Here is a 9,211-nt window from a genome sequence, read left to right as displayed (position 1 = left end):
AATTTTTTGTAGCAGTTATGTATTTTACATATCCTTTTCCATGCTTTCAACATACTTGGATCTTTATTTTTCCAACGTGTCTCTTGTAAACAGAACATAGCTGGATTTTTAAAAGTCCTTCCTTAAAAAGTCTATCTTTCATTTGGAATATTTAGTTTTATTTGTTTTGATTATTCATGTTATTAGTATGTGTCCTACTATCTTATATTGTACTATCGATTTGCTTTTTCTATGCTTTTAAAAATTCTCCTTTAAAAAAAATAAATATAGGGGCACCTGGGTGGCTAAATCAGTTAAGCGTCTGCCTTCAGCCTAGGTCAAGATCCCCGGGTCCTGGGAAAGAGTCCAGCGTGGGGCTCCCTGCTTCTTCCTCTGCCCCTCCCCTTGCTCATGCTCTCTCTCTCTCAAATAAATAAATAAAATCTTTAAAAAAAATAAATACGTAAAAATAAATAAAATCAAGATTCTCCTTTTTAAATGAATGGGTTTCGTTTTTTTTACTCTGCTAGGTTAGATTTGAGGGTATACATTTCTAATTTGTTCTTTTAATGGACACGCTTGAACTTGTATCATGCGCACTTAATAACCTAGGAAGGTCTGAAGTTAACACACACAGTTAACCTCCTCTTTTAAAGAAAGCAAAGATATTACCCATTAGCTGTGATCACCTTCCTCCTGACTTGCAAGCTATTATCTCTCAGCATTTCAAATCTATCTTCTACCCATACAAATTAAATAATAACAATGATTATTTTATAAACATTTATTATTCTCATCTTTATTAATTACTTACCATTTCTTCTTATATCCCAGGCAGTCCTTCTAACATCATTTTATTTCTTCCCAATATTGACTTTTTAGTGAAAGTCTAATGATGAACTCTCATTTTTTAAAAAGGATTTTATGTATTTATTCATGAGAGACAGAGAGAGAGAGAGGCAGAGGCAGAGACAGAAGGAGGCTCCCCAAGGAGCAGGGAGCCCAATGTGGGGCTCGATCCCAGGACCCCTGGATCATGACCTGAGCCAAAGGCAGATGCTTACCTGACTGAGCCACCCTGGCACCCCATAATGACAAACTCTCGTTTTTTAGTATAAAAAAATCTTTACTTCACATTTTTTGAAATGTGCCTAGGTGTTCATTTCTTTTGTTTGTCCTGAATGACATTTATCTTGCTTGCCATTATCTAAGGCTTCTTATCTCTCAACAGATCAGGGATTTTTCAGCCATATCTCTGGAATATCACTTCTCCTTCCTTCTATTCTCCCCCTCCATATATGGAACTAGATGTGTACTAGAGAATCCCATTCTGTGCTTCTGTGTTTGCATGTCTCTTTTGCATATTCCATTTCCTAGTTTCACTTTGTTTTCATCTTGCTTTCTTCAAAGTTACCTAATTCTTGATAATTTCTTCAGATGGTCCTTTTAGCTGTGCTTTTCTCCTATGTAATCTGTCCACTAAATATTTAAGTTCGATGCTTCTGTTCTCTAAATGTTCTCCCTGGTTCTTTTTCAAATTTTCATTACCCTTCTGTTCCTCGCACATTAAAAGAGAAGTCAATCTTTTATTTGTAAAAATACGTAGTACACCGCTATTTTATATTCTGTATCTGATAGCTCCAATATCTGAAGACTTTATGATACAATCTGTTGCTTCTTGTGACTCTTACTGGGGGTTACTTGTGTTTACGGTGTGTTCTTGATCACTGTAGCTCCTCATTGACTCCCTTTTCAGAATTCATAATCCCTTCAATTTTGTAAGAGCAGAGAACACGTTAGCGTAATTGTCTTCTATTTCTTAGTGTACAATTTTATTTGCTTGTCTTTGTTCTTTTGTTTATTTTAAAAGTTTATTGTAGCTTCTGGTTGAGGGTTCCATGTTGAGATCTAGGTTTATTACTCTTCTTGAATGAAGAAATTAATGGTACTGGCACTTAGATTCAGAGCAGTGTGGAAAAGCACAATGGCCTGAGCTAGGGCCACGGACAGCTTCAGATCGGGAGTGTTGCCTTGCTAATCCTCATCAACTCAACATTGTTTACTGACCTTGTAGCATGTTTCTTTTCAGGGTGAGCAGGTGAACTGGTCCAAGGTCATCTTGGGTTTCAGCAGAGCCTCTTGGCTTACTATGGTTTTAGAAGTGATCATTCTGGATTTATTTCTGCTCAGTTGCATTCATCTTTAACTACAAATCTGATCTTTGTTCTTTTTATTCTTCTCCTCCTCGTGTTACCTCCAGATGGTTTTTTGAGGTCAAGTATCCCAGCCTTAGTGTCAATTTCTCCTATGCTATTTGCATAGTGTTGACTTTGACTTTCTTAGGGCTAATTTCCTAAGTCTTTTGTGGACTGCTATGCTCTTGTTTTTTCTTCTTTTATATAAAATGACATTGGAAAAGTCTTTAGCAGTCCTCTGGCTTACTTTAAGATCTATTAAGTTTATAGCTTTCTCCTTCATTTTGGCCCACATTTTCCAGAAATTGGTAGGTTTTGTGTAAGCTCCCATTATTTTTTTTTTCTATGTTTGTCTGTTTGTTTTACAGCTCTTTTCTGAACTTGTAATGTTCTTCCCATTTTAAAAAGTTTTTGGTACTTTTAATAGATTCCAATGAAAAATACAGAATAAATATGTCTTCATCTGCATTATTTCCCCGAAACTCCAAATCAAACAATTTTAGAAGGATAGGGCTAAATACAAGGCCTGTTTCTTTCTCAGTGTCAGCCTGCGAGATAGCCATTTGATGTGGTGCACTATGCGATGCCATCTGTGGTGGCCAACCTGAACAGCAAAGCCAAAGAGTGCACACACTATGAACCTCTTTCCAGAAAAACATTTTTAGGAGAGTGTCTTTCCTCCATGTCACTTTGATCATAAAGAAGTGGCATCTTGCATTCCTGTTTCTACACCAGAGTCTTATAAATATTTTGGATGGCAGAAATTGTATGGGAGCTTTCACTTATAGCCTCCGCTCTCCATATGAATTGGGACACTAGTTCACATGGAGAGTGGGGTTGGAGGCAAAGGACAAATCCAAGTAAGCTTAACCACCACCAACCAGCTGTAGCATTTTAACAGCATGTGATCAGGTCAAGGTCTTTCTAGGAAGTTTCACTCTTATTACTGCAACTAGGTGCTTCAAGGATCTCACGAAATGCCTCAAGATATTTGTATGGAGTTTAGCATTTCTATTCAAAGAACATTGTTGGTAGATTTAAAATTTTGGTTGGCATTTATTTAATGCTTACTATATGCTCTAGCACTCTTCAAACTCTTACCTGTACCTTATGTCATATCTGCTAACTTACTCTGAGAGCCAGTTATATTATTATTCCCATTTTTCACAGGAGGAGATTATGGCTCATTGAGGTTATATGTCTTGCCCAAGGTATGTACATAGACCTCGTAAAATGTGACTTTAATTGAATTTTACAATTACTAAGAGTTTGGGTTTGTAGTCAGATAGCTCTGGAATCAAATCGTCCTGCTATTTTTTGCTAGCTTTGTAATGTTGGGCAAGATAACAACGTATCTTTGCTGGGCCTGTTTCCTCAGCCACACCACGGAGACAAGAGCAGCATCTAACTGGAGAGAGCTGTGAAAATCGAATGAGATAAGTTATACAGAGAGCTTATTAGCACAATGTCTGGCGCATACTAAGCTCTCAATAAATGCTAGCTACAGAAACAATAAATGACTCCTATCTCCATTGAAAACTAGAGGTTACATCACAGGAGGGAATTCCTGCATATCAATCTGACAATCCGAATTTACTGAGATTCTTACCTAGTGATACTTACAAATTGTCAGCCCGTATCCCATATCATACAGCTCCTTTTGAAGAATTTAGTCCCATGAAGTATGGCTAAATACCAGGAGCCTGTGTAAATGGAAATGTTTAAGCAGAGGCTCATGACATTTACCAATGTCGCTAAATGGGGCAGTGGAGTAGTTGAGAGCTAGGACTTTGGCCTCAGATGCTGGTATCCTCTGTCTAAAAATTGTATGATCTTGGCTTATTTTGTTAATTTTAAAATGGATGCAAAAATATGATGTACCTCACAACATCGTTGGGTGATTAAATGAGATTTTAATAGAAGCTTTCAGTACAATGCCTGGTCCACAAAAAAGATACAGCAAATGTTAATTCTGTTTAAAAACTGCCACACTTTGGTATCTATCTTGCCAACTCTTTTAAAAAGGTGAAAGTTGATAATTTTTTTCATTCGTTCTAGAATTTCTCTTTATTTATGGGTAATCCTACTTGAGTTCCCAAAACTCAGATCATTACTTTCCAACTAATAAAATTCACCTCAAATGATTCCACATTTGGTGCTCTTCTCTAGAAGCTGTGATCCCCTTTCTAAAAATACCACTGAGAGAGAAGAAGTTGCCTATCTCGTTAGCCTCTTACTTTAACTTATTCCCTTGATCCCTAAGCCTTTAAAAAAAAGAAAAAGGCAAATTTCCCATTATCTTTTATCCTGAGACTCTAAGGTAACAGAAAGAAGGGTACTTGTGTAAAGAGGTGGTTGATTCATTGCCACTAATAAAATCCCTCAGTATAATTACAGAGGAGGATGCAATATTTTAAAGGAAAATGAAAATATGGAATTCTTTTAGTTTTCTTGTTTCTCGAATAATGCAGATTTCCTTTACATACAAATCGATATGGTTTTGTTACCTATACTAGGGAAGACACTGAATTAGAAGTGAATATGTTTTAGATATTATCTACCAAGGGTTGGGTTCTTTTAAGGTGGTGTCTCATTTATGTCTTTCAACAGCTCTATAAGATTAATTTCTGAATTTTAATTTCACAGTTAAGGACACTGAGGCTCAGAAAGGTGATGTAACTGGCCCTAGATCACCTGACTGGTAAATGCTGGAGTATGAATGCGAACATGTCTTTCTTACTAGATAGTCTGTGCTTTTTTTTGCGATACCATATGGCCTTCTGATAAAGTAGCCCAAATATATGCATTAAGCTATAATCTTGCTTAAGCATTTTGCTTTTGTCTTTTTTTTCCCCCAAATTTCTCTTTTACCATCCTTATATACTAGTTCTTTTGCCTCCATCGATGGAAAATATTTCTTCTAGAGGAGCACACTGGTACTGAAAAAAAGGAAAATTTGTTCTCTACTTTTATATCACCAAAAATAATGTGTCCCTACCTCCAGCCCCGTTATCTAATTTACCTTGGCCATTTTACTCTTAATAGTTCTATATACTTATTTACGGAAGCGATATCTCCAATTTTAACTCAAGTACCACTTTGTTTTATTTATTCATGTTGACAAAATATCTTCCATAACTGTTTAGAAAAATGAGATAAAGGAGTTTAGAGCTCTGAATCTTTAAATTTCTTCTGCTCTTTATTCCATGGCTAAAGCAGCTGACTTATTTCCCAGATGTAATGAACTGGTAAAAGTTAGATGTTTACAATTTCCTCGAGAATTACAGAAGTAAAGTTTTCGAAACGTTTCTACAACCCAGGTCTACTTTCCTGACATTTGTATTGAAATTCCCTTGCATCATTTATAAGGCTGTGAAACTAGGTTTACCAAAATACCAAGGGCCATGAAGTTCAAAGAAGAAGCTTTCTTTGGGAAGCCTTGTGCAATCATATCTGTACTTCAAGGACTTAGCTTGCGATCCCACATTATTCTTTCACTAAGTACAACGGGTCCTGGTCATTATCCCTGTAATACCAATACAGATTGCAGCCTTTTTTCTCTTGATCGTTCCTGTTTACCTCCAGAAATACAAAGCTTTGACAGACATAATGTGATTATTTTCAGTTCCTGTCACAAAGAGTTCAGACCTTTGCCTTGCCTAGCAGCCTGACACATGGTTCCTCGATGAGCCAACAAAGAGGATTAAAAAAAAAAAGGGGGAAAGGCCTAAAATGCAATGGTTTGCACCCTAATTCTCTGCAGCATTTCCCTTTCAGCTTTTCATGAAAGTTGGTTCACTAGACTCCTCTTTCACTAAGAAAACTAACAAATTGAACTTAAAGGATTAGGTTCAGATTTTTTTTTTTTTTTTTTTTGCACTGAGAAACTCATTAGAGGACTTCTCGATCTGCTTCTCTTGAGTGGATTCAGTTTTACATTTTTCTATTAACAAAGACACTTTATCTGTCTTGGCCACCTTTGAACTCACTCAGTTCAAAACTTCCTCAGTTCAAAAGTACACAGGAGCTGATGATCAGAAATGAACTTTCTTTGTATTCTCCGGGCATGTTTTAGGCTTCTCCCCTCTATTTCTTTCATCCTCTTTGCCTTCACATATTTTTTCACTTTAATTTTGTTTTCTCCTTTCATTGTTCACATCTATGCTGACCAAATTTTTATTGAAATTAGGTAGTAAGGCTGTCGGCTTAATGAAAGATTGTGCGAAAGGTACAGTCTTGTGTAAACTGCAAAGACAAAGTAGGCTCATCTGTTATTACATAGGAAGGAAGTAGAAAATTCAGAATCTCTCGTCTTCCTACAGTGATCGCAGAACCAGACTCTGCAATGCAGAGACCAGTATAAAATAAACTGAGGGACAAGGTTCAGAAATTTCTGCCTCCATCCCTCATTTTTCCTTCACATGTCACATCAATTAAAAAATCCATTGGCTCTAATCTCACCACTTCTCACCATCACCATTTCTTCCCACCTGCCTGTAACAGTAGTCCAAACCATTAGATTGTTTTTGGTCTGTGCTACTCAATGTTTCAAAAGCCGAAGTGATTTCCCCAATTCCAATCCTATCCCCCAAAGAACTAAACTCTTAAAAATGTAAATTAGATCTCATTGCTTCATTACCAAGACTCTAATTGCTTCCCATTGAATTTGGATTCAGTACAAACTCTTCATCTCCGTGCACAGGCCCATGAAGAATCTGGCTGTTGTCTGTCACGCTAACCACATCTCCAACCGCATTCTGATTTCTGCGCTTCAGCGACGCTGGCCTGTCTTCCCCAAACGTGCCATGCCACTGTAGTTCCCTGTACTTTGACTATTCTGTCCTCCGGTGTTCAAGCAGCAGGCTTCTCATCACTGGGCTCCCTACCTCTTAGGGCCCGCCATAGTCAGCCTGTCTAAAGACGTTCTTCCTCATCCCCATCTCTGTTGCTTCTCCTTATTCTGTTACTCCTTTTCTTTTCTTTCTAACACTTGACTCCATCTGGAATTACCTATTAATTTATTTCCTTGTTTACGATCTGCCTTCCTAAAACAGATTTGTGAGTGTAGGGGAGCAGAACACTCATCTGTCTTGTTGACTGCAGTACCCTCAGCTCCGGAAGAAATGCCTTCGCCCAGTGTAGATGCTCAATGTTTGTTGAATGAGCGAACGTCTAAAGATGATCATGAATTGAGGGGGGAAAAAAAAGCATGGCATCTCCTACTCTGCTGTGAATTCTTTATCAGTTAGCCACAGCGGGAAGATTGGTCTCAAACAAACCTATTGTCATGGACATAAAGATGTTTAAGTAATCCATCCACTTGCCTTTTTAGTAACCAGAAATTAACTGCAGCTTTCCAGCTACTCAGTGAAATGATTCCCAGAGGCTAAATGTGTAGCATATTAAAATAAACATTTAAAAAAAGGCTTAGATGAGTGTATGACAAAAACCGCACAGGAAATCTATTTTTAGTGATATGTCATGTGATTCTTAATTATTATCTCTGCTTATGCCAGAGAACAAGAAATGTGTTATGACAGTCTCTTGGGTATTTCCTCTAGGATTTATTGTCTAAATTGGAACTCAATTTGGTTTGCAGAGATTAATATGAAATATAAAATAATTGGTGGTTCTATATTTATGAGTCATGGAGGGAAAGCAAATGGTAGACCATGAGAAAGAGAAAGGTAAGAATCAAGGCAGAACTGCTGGCTTAATAAGTTCATCACCTAGAAGGATGCCTGAAGTTTTTTTGTTCCCTTGAAAATTTCAAATGCCCAGTTTTCTGCTGAGCACCAAACAGGCACTCTTTAGTTGCCTGAAAGAATTTATTTTGCTAACTGGATATGGAGGGAAACAAAATCTCATGATGTGAATCATTTCTGGATTATTGGTTAAGGCATTACAGAACTTTGTGCCACTTATGCAGAATTATCACACTCATGTTATAAAATGTGATTCTCACACTCTGAAAGTCAGTGTCTCTCTATTTTTCAAATGAGGAAACCAGATTTTGGAGATATTGAGATCTGCTGAAATTCATCCATCAAGTAAGACCCAGGGTGGAACATGGAAAATAGATGCTGTGTCCATGCATATTCACATCTTATTCTCATTTCTCTTTTGTCTCACTCATTAATAAATGGTCCGGATTAGAGGCTTTTATTGGAAGAAGTAATATTATGTTCAGTTGTGTTTTGTGTTAAATATGATACCAGTAATCCATTATTTCTATAAGACTTAAGATTTATAAATATATATATACCTATATATATATATGTAAACTTAAGTTTATAAATATGAAGAAAAATAATGGGTTAGAGTTATGCCCTAATATAATAGAATATTGGTATTAGAAGGGACTATACAAGAGATATTACTTAATCCCTCATACAAAGCAGAAGTACCTTCTAGAGCATTCCTATGAGATGGAGGTATCAGATGGGTCATTTAAAGTATCTGGGTTTACATCCCCTCCTAAGAACGTGTCTCATATAAGTTGCAGTGTTTGCTATCCTCTGATCACATCACCCTGCTCCCGCTGACTAGATCATGGCTGTGTGGCTGTCTCAGAGACAGTTGAGTGGAGCGCGCCATCTGTAAGATCGCGGTAAGAGAAACCTAACGGTGCTGCACTCTACTGGGTGTTAACAGGCCAACCCAATAAGATGATCTTCTAGGCGTTTTTAAGGTTAAGTCAGAGAGAAAAATCATCAGGAAGCACAGATGTCAGAAGCCAAGTAACAGAGAAACTAGTGAGGAGAAGCCACGAGGTCCTCCGGCCTTGAATTGTGGGAAGCCCTTAGAGAGAAAGACATGAGTGGGTTGTGGGGCAGGTCAATGTAGTTAGAGCAGCAAAGAGGAGAAGCACTGTCACAAACATAGTCAATGACTACAGTAGCCATGGGGTCAACAGAAACAGTTCTTTGATAAACAAAGGGGCTATTCGATTCTGGCCACCAGTAAATAAACTTTTATTTCTTTTTTAAACGTGGCTATGGCATTTCTGAGACTTCCTTTTCCACTACTACTGAATT

Source organism: Ursus arctos, unplaced genomic scaffold, assembly GCF_023065955.2.
Source record: "Ursus arctos isolate Adak ecotype North America unplaced genomic scaffold, UrsArc2.0 scaffold_1, whole genome shotgun sequence".
Lineage (NCBI taxonomy): Eukaryota > Metazoa > Chordata > Mammalia > Carnivora > Ursidae > Ursus > Ursus arctos.
The sequence above is the reverse complement of the archived record's forward strand: the minus strand, read 5'-3'. Positions refer to the sequence as shown.